Source organism: Canis lupus, chromosome 19 (genome assembly GCF_003254725.2).
Source record: "Canis lupus dingo isolate Sandy chromosome 19, ASM325472v2, whole genome shotgun sequence".
Lineage (NCBI taxonomy): Eukaryota > Metazoa > Chordata > Mammalia > Carnivora > Canidae > Canis > Canis lupus.
Window position 1 is genome coordinate 20,708,317 of NC_064261.1, and position 15,619 is coordinate 20,723,935.

General features: G+C 40.9%; 1 protein-coding gene across 13 annotated transcripts in view; it reads left to right on the plus strand.

Moving 5' to 3' along the window:
• Positions 1–1,704: 1,704 nt before the first annotated feature.
• Positions 1,705–15,619, plus strand: part of LOC112668321 (rho GTPase-activating protein 20-like) — a 111,572-nt gene continuing 97,657 nt past the window's right edge. For 5 of the 13 annotated variants that reach the window (XM_049097101.1, XM_049097102.1, XM_049097100.1 and 2 more), the window contains exons 1-4: positions 1,709–1,944; positions 2,748–2,893; positions 5,721–5,841; positions 13,373–13,488. The gene's annotated coding sequence lies outside the window, so the exon portion shown is untranslated. Of the gene's footprint in view, positions 1,945–2,037; positions 2,270–2,747; positions 2,894–5,720; positions 5,842–13,372; positions 13,489–15,619 lie in introns of those variants that run through there. The other 8 variants (XM_049097110.1, XR_007403786.1, XM_049097109.1 and 5 more) reach the window with 8 other exon arrangements.

Genomic DNA, 15,619 nt, shown 5'->3' on the forward strand with positions numbered 1-15,619 from the left:
GGCAATGAGAAGGATAAATATAAATTAAGATTTATTTCTGTAGAAAATTCAAGCAGAGAGCATAACCAGACAAAACCACATCAGTAAAAGAGATAACTATGAAAAAGTGTCATAAACAGGCCTACACTCAATATTGGGATGCTAAAACCAGAAATGAAATTTTTAAACTAAAAATCAAGTGGAACTTTAGACTGAAAGTAACTTAATTAATGACTTAGTTGAACAGTTGAAGAGTCTTATTTCCTCAGTTGAGGAGACTGAGGTCCTGAGTAGATATGTGATGAGTTTAAGATTCAATATCTAGTTAGAATATTTAGTAGTAGAATCTAGAGTTCCTGACTTAATCCCTTTTTAAATTTTATCAATTTAAAGACATGGTAATGAATGCTTTTATTTTTAAAGGCTATTTAAAAAAAATCAACTGATTTTAGTTTAAAGTTATTCCCCCCAAGACTTATTTATTTATTTATTTATTTATTTATTTATTTATTTATTTAGAGAGTATGCATGAGTGGGAAGGGCAGGGGGAGAGGCAGAGAATCTCAAGCCGACTCAGAACTGAGCTCTGAGCCCCATACAGGGCTCAATTCCAGGACCCTGAAATCATGATCAGAGCCAAAACCAAGAGTCGGAACTTTAACTTCCTGAGCCAACCACATGCCCCAAGATTATGGGTTTTTATTCGTTAAACTACACATTACTTGCCAAGAAAACGACAGTACAATCCATAATGAATTGTAGGTCAATACACAAATAGTTTCAACTGCCAGAAGATGGCACTGTTTACATGTGAAATAACACCTCTTAAAAATTCAGGGTATATGTTTAAATTCAGCTCAAAGTAAAATGAAGGAAAAATGTATTTAATGGCTTCCAAGCTATCAGTATATGTGAAATACATCAAAATGAAAAGCTGAATCATAATACATTACATATTTCATATCCTTGTAACTATTATAGGGATACCATTTATATTTACATTCACTTTGCATATTAATTTTTTACATGGACAAAGTATTGAATCATTTTTCTTCTTTTTTTTTGAATCATTATTCTTATAGAAAGGTTTCTTTCAAATCACTAAGTGTTATTTTATTCTTGAGGCCAACATCTTGTCATAAAGCAAGTTTGTTCTAAATCTGAGAAGAATGTATTTATTCACGATAGACACACAGAGAAAGAGAGAGAGCGAGGCAGAGACACAGGCAGAGGCAGAGGCAGGCTCCACGCAGGGAGCCCCACGCGGACTCCACCCCTGGGCTCCAGGGTCAGGCCCAGGCTGAAGGCGCGTCAACCGCTGGGCCGCCCGGGCCGCCCCCAATTTCTTAAAAGCTGCGCGGGCAGACAGTCACCAGGCCCTCTCCAGCTGTGCTCGGTGCCACGCAGGCGGCTTCTTGACTGGCTCGAAGCATCTAAGCAAAAGTTTGCGGGGGGGGGGGGGGTCCCTGGGGCCACGTTAAGATGCAACCGGCGCGCAGTTCACATCACTTTGAAAATAGCTTTGAAAAAAAAAATCGCTTTGAAACTGCCGAACTGGGATCCTGGGCCTCACTCCGCAGGCCTCGGAGCGGGCGTCAGAGCCAGGTTTTGCAGTCCTCTCGCCTCAGCTGCGGCCCCGCGACCACAATTCCAGGTGCCCGCCAGGACCCTTCGAGCCCCGACAGCCCGGAAGCGCCTGACCACGCCTACCCACTGCGCCTGCGCGAGGCGCCCCCTCCGGCGAGCGGGGAGACTGGCGCTGGGCGGGCCGAGAGGCTCGTCGCGCCTGCGCGAAGGCCCCGGGGAGCAGCGTCGTTACTTTCCAAACGACTGGCGGGAACCGTTGGAGGCCGTGCGGTCGCCGTCTGGTCTGCCGGGCAGCAGCGCGCTCCCTCGTCCCTAGGCCTGGCCGTGGCGCCGCAGCTCTCCCGCGAGCAGAGGCGGAAATCGTGGCCCAGTTCTTCTGTGAGTCCCCCTCCCGCAGGCCAGAGGGCGGGGACAGCTGAGGCCAGCGGCCCTGGAGGCCCGGCCGGCCCGGAGGCGGGGGCCGGGGGTGGGGGGCGGCTCTGCTCCAGCGCCCGCCTGGCTGGAGAATCTAATCTAGGCGCCTTGCTCCTGGGGGAGCGGGAAGCCCAGGTGCTGCCCGGCCTGCCTCGCGCCGCGCCCCTGCACCAGCAGCCTTGCGGGAAACTGCGGATCCCACAGGCCGCCCAGCCCGGCCGCCCGGCACCACCCCGAGCGGTGGAGCCCAGTGCACTTTGAACAGCCCATCCACCAAGCTTTGATTCCGGTACTGAGGGCGATGGGCTAGATTTAGGACCAGGCCATGCTTGTACCCTCTGATAGACTCTGGCAGGAGAAGAGGAGGGAAAAGTGAGGGAGAGGCTTGCTCTGGAGCATCCGACCGGTTAATCAATCAATTGCTAATCCAGACGCAAAAGCCTATTTCCACACCCTGTGATCACGTAACCTGAATTGGGGCTTGCATTACCCTGAGCTTGTAGTTCTACTTGGACGCTAGGTTAATGCAGTTTGGCATTTTTATTTCCGCATAAACGCAGGTATCGTGTTCTTTTGATTTAGAAGCAACATTTTTAAGGATTTTCAGTGGCACTTTTCCCCTACTCTGCTTTCCGCAAGACACGCACAAACGCACGTTTAGGCTTTTTCAGTTTGATGCCATGAATGAAACCGCAGCCACATCTAAATAGGCTTTATTTTCCAGAGTTACAAAGTGGAAATAACTTTAACATTCCTTTTGTTTTCAGCATTTGGCATCAACAGCATTTTATATCAGCGTGGCATATATCCATCTGAAACCTCTACCAGAGGGCAGAAATACGGACTCACCTTGCTTATAACAACAGATCCTGAGCTCATAAAATAATTCAATCATGTAGTGGACAAGTGAAAGGTATTTAATTGTTGAAAACCAATTTGAGTTTTGCAGGTCTTCTTGGACCCGTACTTTCTGGCATCTTGGTGTTCATTTTTCAGCTCTATACAAAGAGGTGTAGAACACTGCAATCTCAAATATAGTGATTCTCCATCGGAAGGAAGCAAATAATAAAGTGAAAGAAAGTCCACTCTTCCCTACCACATTTTGAGTGGGTTAAATATGTTGATGTTAGGAATCTGATCTGGCTTCACAAAACAATCTCTATCAACTCCTTTTGAAGTGATTTTTGCAGTTCGTGTAGCCAGGTGGAACAAGTTGGAATTTTACATAACTATGATGATGTTTATTATTGGAGAGAAATCCACTACATATTTTTAATATGATATATTTTCTATAGCTGCCTAGAGTTTAAAACCGTCATTTAAGATAAATGAAAATGAAATTGGATCCAGCCTGGGAACTAAACTTAAAAAAATACTACTAATAGAATACCCAATAAAGTTTTTTAATGTCTTACTGTCTTCATTTGTCTTTGTTAAAATCCTGCCTGTCCGTTAGCCATTTCTAACTGAACACCCCTTGTTTTTTCTTAGCTCAAGAAATTACTGAATACTTGTTGAATGGATACTTGTTCTCCATCTATTCTGTCTCTTTTTTCCCCCATGTTTTTCTCTACTTAGGATTCTCACTTCTAATTTTTCTGTGTTATAGGATGTTTCTCCCTGGCTCCTCATTTCACCTTCCAAAACTAGTTCCAAAAAAAAAAATTACAGTAATTTTTTTATACCTGAGTCATATATATATATATATATATATTTTGTTTGTTTGTTTGTTTCAAGAGGCTTTATTTTTAAAATTCTATTAATTGTGTTTTTATCATCTTCAGGGCTAAATCACCCAGGGCGATACTCAGATTACTTAGCCTGAAACATAGAAGTAACTAAGAATCTATGTCACCTTAATTTGATGAAGAAGCAAGCCCTGCCTAAGTTACTGGTTTTTAGGTTGTCTCCTTTAAGACTACACTTAGGACATTTCACCTCAGTTGTATGTAGACCTTCCTATTTAATTTGTCCCTTTTATTTTAGTTAGAATGGAGGAATTGCTCTTCTTAGAGGCAAATTGTTCAATCTCTTTGAATCCCCATCCCTCTAGCCTTCTTAAGGAATCTACCCTAGTTCTTCTCTGGTATTTCTGATTTCTTTGTTTTGAGATATTTTCATTGGTTTCATTTGTCTTCAGTTTTAAAAGAAAAAAATTTCCACCCACCCCAGATCTTTAAGTGACTACCCAATCTCTTCCTTTTCCGAGCAAAATTGAGACAAGGTTGGTTTTTGTCAAGGGGTCAGCAAACTGATGGCCCATATCCAGCAAGTGGCCTATTTTTGTACTACCTGCAAACTGAGTGTTTTCAGATTTTTAAAGGCTAGTTTTTAAAAAACTATGCAAGAGACCTAGGTGGCCCACAAGTCCTAAATATTACAAGATTGTTTTTGTGTCTTAAAAAAAAACAAAACTGTGTATTCTTGAGTATATTATCCCAAGTTCCAAGATTAATTCAGGGCTCATTATGAGGCCCCCTTATTATAATCTCTAAGATGACTTCTGACACATACATAACTTTACTAACAATCTTTGTGTAGTTGACTCATAAACATACATCCAACCCAAGTCTTCTCTTTGCTCATATAGTAAGTGGCTCCCTTGATATCCACATGTGGCTAACCTAGTGATACTTGAAAACTAAATTTAAGGGGGTCCTGGCTGGCTCAGTCAGTAGAGCATGCAACTCTTGATCTTGGGTTGTAAGTTCCAGCCCCACATTGGGTGTGGAGATTACTTAGAAATAAAACCTTAGGGCAGCCCGGGTGGCTCAGCAGTTTAGCACTGCCTTCAGCCCAGGGCATGATCCTGGAGACCTGGGATCGAGTCCCACATCAGGCTCCCTGCATGGAGCCTGCTTCTCCCTCTGCCTGTATCTCTTCCTCTCTCTCTATCATGAATAAATAAATAAAATCTATGAAATCTCTTGACTCTACCTATACTGATCCATCTCTACCAATTTATCCTTCTATAAGCCTTCAGTACCTCTTGCTTGAATTACTAATCAATTAGCATCCCTAGATCCTCTCTTTACTTCCACTCTACTTTCCACACATCACAGCCTAAAGGATAGTTCTGAAATATAAGTTTAATCACATCACACCGTACTTCAGACACAGTAATGACTTCCCTGATTCTTGAAGTATAAGTTCTTTAATTTACCCCATGTGACCTTGCGTGGTCTGGCCCCTATGTATCTTGCACAAACCGACCTTGTTCATTCTCCCTTTCTTAACTGTATTTGTATTACCCTTTCAATCCTCTGGTCAGATACTTTTCGCTTTTCAGTATTTTAGACCTGTACCCTTTTCTGTAATCTTTTGCATATTTAATGGTATTTAAGTGTAGAACTGAAGTCAAGTGAGAATTCCCTGAGTCAAGTTTTCCTATATTCTCTCATTGGATCACATACTGCACCTTCTTAACATTTATTACAATTAAAAATTTGCATTTATTGCTGCAGTGATTAGATTAATGCTCATCTTCTGGAATTTACCTTGGATTAGAGTATACTGCATGTTCACTACTCTGTGCTTAGCATTCAGTACTAACTACATCTGGTACGGATACTGAGAATTGGACAACGGGAGCTAGGTTATTGTGAGGCAAGTTTTCTGTACAGGTTGGAGGAGTTCCAAAATACCAGTGGTAGGAATTTGCTAAGGGCAGAAAGTGAGACCTGGGAAGAGTTACTTTGTAATGCAGTGAACCAAAAAAGATGCCTTGTTCTGTATTGCAGATTGGTTATACAAGTGTTCAGTTCAGAAACTGGTGGTATTCATCTCAAATATTGAAAGCGGTGAAGTCCTTGAAAGGTGGAAGTTTGATATTGAGTGCGACAAGACTGCAAAAGATGACAGGTAAGTATGAATTAAACTGCTTCCACTTTCATAGATTTTTTTTCCAAAACTTGTTTTCTTGACTCAATGAGTTCTAACTATATTGAACTAGTTTCGTATAAGGTAGTTTGTTTCTAACTATGTTAGATCTCCCGTGGAGAAGAATAAGACTCACAAACTGTGCTCACAAAAGAGTCGTGCCTATTATGGACTTGTATAGTGTACTTTTAACATAACTGCCCTTAGTCTAAAATCCATAAATTTCACCCTTTAGTATTTATGGTGCTATATGTAAGCTACACATGATGTATTAGGTGGGCCATTTAATGGATTGTGTCAAGGTACTTTTAACCATGAAGTATTATCCTAGATTTTCTCCTAGCTTGATATGCAGCTCTACTGTATTTCATTTAACGCTATTAACTTCCTAAGACACTCTGAACTGAAGTTCTTAGATCCTCTGGATGGGAAATGCCCCCTCATTATATGCTAATTCTTAGCATTGTCCCAGGCATGCTTACCTGTAAACTCAGAACTCTCTCTCATAATGAAATGTAGTTTGTTCCTGAAGCCTTTGGTCTGTTTTAGAAAATGTTTATTTTATTTTTTTAGTAAATTTATTTTTTATTGGTTTTCAATTTACCAACATACAGAATAACACCCAGTGCTCATGCCGTCAAGTGCCCCCCTCAGTGCCCACCACCCAGTCACCCCCACCCCCGCCCTCCTCCCCTGCCACCACCCCTAGTTCGTTTCCCAGAGTTAGGAGTATGTATGTTCCGTCTCCCTTTCTGATATTTCCCACACATTTCTTCTCCCTTCCCTTATATTCCCTTTCACTATTATTTATATTCCCCAAATGAATGAGAACATACAATGTTTGTCCTTCTCCGACTGACTTATACTGCACTCAGCATAATACCCTGCAGTTCCATCCACGTTAAGCAAATGGTGGGTATTTGTCATTTCTAATGGCTGAGTAATGTTCCATTGTATACATAAACCACATCTTCTTTATCCATTCATCTTTCGATGGACACCGAGGCTCCTTCCACAGTTTGGCTATTGTGGACATTGCTTCCAGAAACATCCGGGTGCAGGTGGGTGCAGGTGTCCCGGCGTTTCATTGCTTCTGCATCTCTGAAGTAAATCCCCAGAGGTGCAATTGCTGGGTCATAGGGCAGGTCTATTTCTAACTCTTTGAGGAACCTCCACACAGTTTTCCAGAGTGGCTGCACCAGTTCACATTCCCACCAACAGTGTAAGAGGGTTGCCATTTCTCCGCATCATCTCCAACATTTGTGGTTTCCTGCCTTGTTAATTTTCCCAACTCTCATGGTGTAAGGTGGTATCTCATTGTGGTTTTGGTTTGTATTTCCCTGATGGCAAGTGATGCAGAGCATTTTCTCATGTGGGTGTTGGCCATGTCTATGTCTTCCTCTGTGAGATTTCCCTTCATGTCTTTTGCCCATTTCATGATTGGATTGTATGTTTCTTTGGTGTTGAGTTTAAGAAGTTCTTTATAGATCTTGGATGCTAACCCTTTTCATCTGATATGTCATTTGCAAATATCTTCTCCCATTCTGTAAGTTGTCTTGTAGTTTTGTTGACTGAATCCTTTGCTGTGCAAAAGCTTCTTATCTTGATGAAGTCCCAATAGTTCATTTTTGCTTTTGTTTCTTTTGCCTTCATGGATGTATCTTGCAAGAAGTTATTGTGGCCGAGTTCAAAAAGGGTGTTGCCTGTGTTCTACTCTAGGATTTTGATGGAATCTTGTCTCACATTTAGATCTTTCATCCATTTTGAGTTTATCTTTGTGTGTGGTGAAAGAGAGTGGTCTAGTTTCATTCCTCTGCATGTGGATGTCCAATTTTCCCAGCACCATTTATTAAAGAGACTTTCTTCCAATGGATAATCTTTCCTCCTTTATCGAATATTAGTTGACCATAAAGTTCAGGGTCCATTTCTGGGTTCTCTATTCTGTTCCATTGATCTATGTGTCTGTTTTTGTGCTGGTACCACACTGTCTTGATGACCACAGCTTTGTAGCATAACCTGAAATCTGGCATTGTGATGCCCCCAGATATGGTTTTCTTTTTTAAAATTCCCCTGGCTATTTGGGGTCTTTTCTGATTCCACACAAATCTTAAAATAATTTGTTCTCTCTGAAGAAAGTCCATGGTATTTTGATAGGGATGCATTAAACATGTACATTGCTCTGGGTAACATTGACATTTTCACAATCTTAATTCTGCCAATCCATGAGCATGGAATATTTTTCCATCTCTTTGTGTCTTCCTCAATTTCTTTCACAAGTGTTCTATAGTTTTTAGGGTATAGTTCCTTTACCTCTTTGGTTAGGTTTCTTCCTAGGTATCTTATGCTTTTGGGTGCAATTGTAAATGGGATGGACTCTTTAATTTCTCTTTCTTCAGTCTCATTGTTAGTGTATAGAAATGCCATTGATTTCTGGGCATTGATTTTGTATCCTGCCACACTGCCAAATTGCTATATGAGTTCTAGCAATCTTGGGGTGGAGGCTTTTGGGTTTTCTATGTAGAGTATCATGTCATCGGCGAAGAGGGAGAGTTTGACTTCTTCTTTGTCAATTTGAATGCCTTTAATGCCTTTTTTTTTGTCTGATTGCTGAGGCTAGGACTTCCAGTACTATGTTGAATAGCAGTGGTGAGAGTGGACATCCCTGTCTTGTTCCTGATCTTAGGGGAAAGGCTCCCAGTGCTTCCCCATGGAGAATGATATTTGCTGTGGGCTTTAGGTAGATGGCTTTTAAGATGTTGAAGAATGTTCCCTCTATCCCTACACTCTGAAGAGTTTTGATCAGGAATGGATGCTGTATTTTGTCAAATCCTTTCTCTGCATCTAATGGGAGGATCCTATGGTTCTTGGTTTTTCTCTTGCTGATATGATGGATCACATTGTTTGTTTTATGAGTATTGAACCAGCCTTCTGTCCCGGGGATAAATCGTACATGGTCATGGTGAATAATTTTCTTAATGTGTTGTTGGAACCTATTGGCTAGTATCTTCTTGAGAATTTTTGCATCCATATTCATCAGGGATATTGGTCTGTAATTCTCCTTTTGGTGGGGTCTTTGTCTGGTTTTGGAATTAAGGTGATGCTGGCCTCATAGAAAGAATTTGGAAGTACTCCATCTCTTTCTATCTTTCCAAACAGCTTTAGTAGAATAGGTGTGGTTTCTTCTTTAAACGTTTGATAGAATTCCCCTGGGAAGCCATCTGGCCCTGGACTTTTGTGTCTTGAGGGGTTTTTGATGACTGCTTCAATTTCCTCCCTGGTTATTGGCCTGTTTAGGTTTTCTATTTCTTCCTGTTCCAGTTTTGGTAGTTTGTGGCTTTCCAGGAATGTGTCCATTTCTTCTAGATTGCCTAATTTATTGGCCTATAGCTGTTCGTAATATGTTTTTAAAATCGTTTGTATTTCCTTGGTGTTGGTAGTGATCTCTCCTTTCTCATTCATGACTTTCTTAATTTGAGTCTTCTCTATCTTCTTTTTAATAAGGTTGGCTAACGGTTTATCTATCTTATTAATTCTTTCATAGAACCAACTCCTGTTTATGTTGATCTGTTCCACAGTTCTTTTGGTCTTGATTTCGTTGAGTTCTGCTCGAATCTTTCTTAACTCTCTTCTTTTTTTTTTTTTTTAATTTATTTATTTATGATAGTCACAGAGAGAGAGAGAGAGAGAGGCAGAGACACAGGCAGAGGGAGAAGCAGGCTCCATGCACCGGGAGCCCGACATGGGATTCGATCCCGGGTCTCCAGGACCGCGCCCTGGGCCAAAGGCAGGCGCCAAACCGCTGCGCCACCCAGGGATCCCCTTAACTCTCTTCTTCTACTGGGTGTAGGATCTATTTGCTGTTTCTTCTCTAGCTCCTTTATGTGTAAGGTTAGCTTTTATATTTGAGATCTTTCCAGTTTTTGAGTGGATGCTTGTATTGCGATGTATTTGCCCCTTAGGACTGCTTTTGCTGCATCCCAATGATTTTGAATGGTTGTACCTTCATTCTCATTAGTTGCCATGAATCTTTTTAATTCTTCCTTAATTTCCTGGTTGACCCTTTCATCTTTTAGCAAGATGATCCTTAACCTCCACGTGTTTGAAGGCCTTCCAAACTTCTTGTTGTGATTTAGTTCTAATATCAAGGCATTATGGTCTGAGAATATGCAGGGGACGATCCCAGTATTTTGGTATCGGTTCAAGCCCCATTTGTGACCCAGGATGTGGTCTATTCTGGAGAAAGTTCCATGTGCACTTGAGAAGAATGTGTATTCAGTTGAGTTTGGATGTAAAGTTCTGTAGATACCTGAAGTCCATCTGGTCCAGTGTATCATTTAAAGCTCTTGTTTCTTTGGAGATTTTGTGCTTAGAAGACCTATCCAGTGCAGAAAGCCTTAAATCGAAGTCACCAAGTAGAAGTGTATTATTATCTAAATATGTCTTAATTTTGGTTATTAATTGATTGATATATTTGTCAGCTCCCACATTCAGGGCATATATATTGAGGATTGTTAAGTCCTCTTGTTGGATAGATACTTTAAGTATGATATAGTGTCCCTCTTCATCTCTTACTACAGTCTTTGGGGTAAAGTTCAGTTTATCTGATATAAGGATGGCTACCACTACTTTCTTTTGAGGACCATTTGAATGGTAAATGGTTCTCCAACCTTTTGTTTTCAGGCTGTAAGTGTCCTTCTGTCTAAGATGAGTCTCTTGTAGACAGAAAATAGATGGGTCCTGCTTTTTTATCCAGTCTGAAACCCTGCACCTTTTGATGGGGTCATTAAGCCCGTTCACATTCAGAGTTACTATTGACAGGTAGGAGTTTAGTGTCATCATGATATCTATTCAGTCCTTTTTTTGTGGATTGTTCCACTGAACTTCTTCTTAAAGGGAAATTTTAAGAGTCCCCCTTAAAATTTCTTGCAGAGCTGGTTTGGAGGTCACATATTCTTTCAGTTCCTGCCTGTCTTGGAAGGTCTTTATCTCTCCTTTTATTCTGAATGAGAGCCTTGCTGGATAAAGTATTCTTGGTTGCATGTTCTTCTCATTTAGGACCCTGAATATATCCTGCCAGCCCTTTCTAGCCTACCAGGTCTCTGTGGAGAGGTCTGCTGTAACCCTAATACTCCTCCCCATAAAATTCAGGGAATTCTTGTCTCTTGCTGCTTTAAGGATCTTCTCTTTATCTTTGGAATTTGCAAGCTTCACTACTAAATGTCGAGGTGTTGAGCAGTTTTTATTGATTTTAGGGGGGGAACACTCTATCTCCTGGATCAGAATGCCTGTTTCCCTTCTCAGATTAGGAAAGTTTTCAGCTAGGATTTGTTAAAATACATATTCTGGCCCTCCGGCCCTTTCGGCGCACTTGGGAAACCCAATTAAATGTAGGTTTTTCTTCCTCAGTCTGTCGTTTATTTCTCTTAATCTATCTTCATGGTCTTTTAATTGTTTGTCTCTTTTTCCCTCAGTTTCTCTCTTTCCCATCAACTTGTCTTCTATGTCTCCCTCTCATTCTTCTGCCTCATGAACCCTCGTTGTGTGGACTTCTAGTTTGGATTGCACCTCATTCAATTGATTTTTAATTTCTGCCTGATTATATCTAAATATTGCAGTCATGAAGTCTCTTGAGTCCTTTATGCTTTTTTCTAGCCCCCAGTAGGTTTATAATAGTGCTTCTGAATTTCCTTTCTGACATTGAATTGTAATCCAGATTTTGTAACTCTGTGGGACAGAGGACTGTTTCTGATTCTTTCTTTTGAGTTGAGGATTTCTTTCTAGTCATTTTGCTCAGTGCAGAGTGGCCAAAAACAAGTTGTATTGGGAAAAGGAGAAAAAGAGAGGAGAGAAAGAAGGAAAGAAAAGAGAAAAAGAAATAAGAAAAAAGGAAGTAAAAAAGAAGAAACAGAGATAGAAAAATAAAGAAAGGAAAAAGAAGGGCAGGGTAAGCAAACAGAAATCAAAAAGCAAAAAAAAAAAAAACAAAAACAAAAACAAAACACAGGGGAGTATCTTCTGTTTCTGTACTTTAATTCCCTTGACATCCCCTGGAATTTGTCCGTCTAGTTGGTCTTCTGGGGGACGGGCCTGTTGTGCTGATTTTCAGGTGTTAGCACTTGGGGGAGCTGCTCTGCCCCCTGCCTGGTGCAGGGCTCAGTGGGGATTGTTTACCCCTTGAGGCTCCAGAGGGAACAACTGCAGTGGTGGCGGCCAGCTCTGGAGCCCTGGAGTCAGCTCCCGCAGTAACTACAGAGCTCTCCATCTGTAGGGGCCTGGATGCTCCAGGGGCATGGCCGCTATCTGCTCAGTTCGGGGCAGGAGCGTCCTTCCCGTCCTGGGCCCTCCTGGCCTCTGCCTGTCCTTGGGGGAGGCCGGATCCTGGGATGTTTCCCTGGTGCCCTGTGCTCCCGGGCCTGCGCTGTTGGATTTGCGCTCCACCGCATAGCCACCTCTCCGCAGAGCTGCCGTCTGAGCCCCTCTGAGCTGCTCCTGGGTCCAGCGGTGCCACGCTGCAGCCCTTTAGGGAGCTCAGCGCACTCTCCCCTGGGCACAGTTGCTCTGTTAGTGTCTCAGGGAGCCTGAGGGCATCCCCACTTTTCTGCGGTCCTGCTCCAACTCCCTGCGAGGCCTTTCCGCCCAGGAAGATTGGTGAAGCTCCTGCTTCTCGGGGCCTGGGGTCTCCTGTCCTGGGGACACTCACCCCGGCCTTAGCCCGGCTCCTAGTGGGGCCCCTCCCCCTCGGATGCCTTTTGTTTCTTTTTTTTTTTATGATAGGCACACAGTGAGAGAGAGAGAGGCAGAGACACAGGCAGAGGGAGAAGCAGGCTCCATGCACTGGGAGCCCGACGTGGGATTCGATCCCAGATCTCCAGGATCGCGCCCTGAGCCAAAGGCAGGCGCTAAACCGCTGCGCCACCCAGGGATCCCGCCTTTTGTTTCTTTAGTTCTTTTTGCCCCATCTTCCTACCTTGATTGAAGCATGAACCTTCTCACTGTAGCATTTCAGCTATTCTCTCTTTAAATCTCAGGCCGAATTCATAGATTTTCAGGATGATTTGAAGATTATCTAAGTAATTGGTGGGGACAGGTGATTTGGGGTCCCTCCTCTTCCGCCATCTTGCCCCTCCCCTAGAAAATGTTTAATTATAAATACACCTTGATATAACATCTTCTTTGAAGCACTACAGAATTAGACATTTAGGTATTCCTAAAAATACCAAAATGATTATGCCAATTAAAGATCTTAGATACTAATTGTTATCTTTATTTTACAATATGCTGAATGTTTCTTGACTTGAAGCACTCTGCAGGTTTTCTGGTCATCTGTTATTTAATGACCTGATACTAAGATCAGCCTTAATAACTGGAATAATAAATGAAATTATAATTGTTTTTTTAAAAACTCGTTTGGAATGCATTACTTAATTTGAGTTTTGAAGCATTTAATCAAACAAATAATCTTACCAGTGTTTTAAATAACTTGTTAAAACTTAAAATGAATCAAATCATTTAGTTTCTTTGGTAGCACACCCAGAGAAATGTCTCAGAAGGCCATCCAGGATGAGATCCTCTCCATAATCCGACAGATCACAGTTACCGTGACGTTTCTGCCCTTGTTGGAAGTCTCTTGTAAGTATTATATGACTTCACGTTGGTTCAGATTTCTTGTGGAAAGACTAAGGTATTACTTTAAGAATTAACCGTTTTGTTGAATTTTTTCTTAATTATCCATGTCATGGTATATAAGTGAGAAAAACGTCATGAATCTAAGGCAATGCTGGTTGTGTTTTTTTTTTTAATTTTTTTTTTATTTATGATAGTCACAGAGAGAAGGAGAGAGAGGCAGAGACAAAGGCAGAGGGAGAAGCAGGCTCCATGCACCGGGAGCCTGATGTGGGATTCGATCCCGGGTCCAGGATCGCGCCCTGGGCCAAAGGCAGGCGCCAAACCGCTGCACCACCCAGGGATCCCCTGGTTGTGTTTTATTTACAAGTGCTGAATAGGGAAAGAATGAAAGTTTTCTACAGTACTCCTGAATATTTAGATTTAATTTCTTCCATTACTTTTATTTTATACACATTTCCTTGTATATAATTAAGACTTAGGTATAACTGTGTCTTTCTTTTCTAGCTTAGTTACTCCTTCATTAATCAGATATACCCTAAATGCCTACTGTATGCCTAACACGGTTCTGGGCATTGGGATACAGCAGTCACAGAACCAAGATGTTCTTTTTCTCTGGCTTAGATTCATGCTGTCTCGTGATTAATTATATACTTTCTGCAAATATCTTTAGTGGCTCTTTGAAGAAAAAAAAATCAAGTTTTTCATTAAGTAAAAGGGAGTACAGTATTTTCTGTACTAAAATTTCCATTGAAGAAAAGCAATTAGCTAATATAACTGATTAGAGATCAAGCTAAACTAGCTTTTCTGACATGATAGCTGGCTCACATGTGAGGGAGACAGGAAGGATAGTTGTACCTTTCAAAAAATAATTGTACTTTAATGATCTTATCCAATTTAGGTTCATTTGACCTACTGATTTATACAGACAAGGATTTGGTTGTACTTGAAAAATGGGAAGAGTCAGGACCACAGTTTGTTACCAATTCTGAGGAAGTCCGTCTTCGTTCATTTAGTACTACTATCCACAAAGTAAATAGCATGGTGGCCTATAAAATTCCCACCAGTGACTGAGGATGAGATAAGGACAGTGATGTACTTGTAGTTCTCAGATGCGGTTTTCCTGAAACCAAGTCAACTATAGTTGATAAATTTTGTATCACTGGTTAATTTTTAGACTGGGAAAACTTAACATTCTACATCTATTGAACTGTGCATAATTGTCCAATTTTTTCTACCTGTATAACTTTATACAGGGTTGACATAAATTATTGCACATTGTTCAAAAGGGAACTAGCAGATCACATCAGCATTGTTGTCAATTCCTTGAAAGTGGTAACTGTAGATGGATAACTTTTGCCATAAAACTAAATGCCTTCTTAAATCAGACCTTTTGGTCAAGGACTTTGACTCTGGAATATAGGTAGGGAGATATTAAATGTAAAATACAGCAACAGAAGTCTGAATATTGAGAGTCTTTGTTTAGATTCTGAAATTATCTAACGATAACTTGCAAGTAATGAAACATTGCTCATAATAGGTCTCTGCCATTTATTTTGTCTATTTTCCATATTGAAAACATTTCCAATGATTTGATTTTAATTTGTTGTAGAACTCGAACCTACAAAGCTACGTATATTGCCACTGTTTAAATTCCTGTGATACAGAACTCTTAATTTTTTTTATGTTTTCTAAAATCAAGCTTTAAATGATGATGAAATAAAGTTAAATATGTATGTTTAAAATTTGTCTTAAAATATGTTTATATTGGTGTGGTATTAACACATACAATAGAATGGATTCAGTATAGCAAATAATATCTTGTGCTTACTGAGGCCTAAGGATACAAACTTGAATAAATCTGGAGGTACTTTCAATTTAATGAACAAGCTTTGATTATATCTCTTTAATCTTATAACCTTAGACTTAAAATAAGCATCATTCTCTGTAAAAAATAATAGATGTCATTGGAATTAATTCATTTTAGCATGTAGTGTACTGGAGAACTTTTCTATCCTCTTAGCCTTATTGCCAGCCTAGTTTTCCTTATTTTTTAAGGGTCAGTTTAAGGCAAACTTCTGACGTCTTTTCTCATCTCTATTCTAAATGTTACCTTGTTTTGTAATTAAGTGCTTAG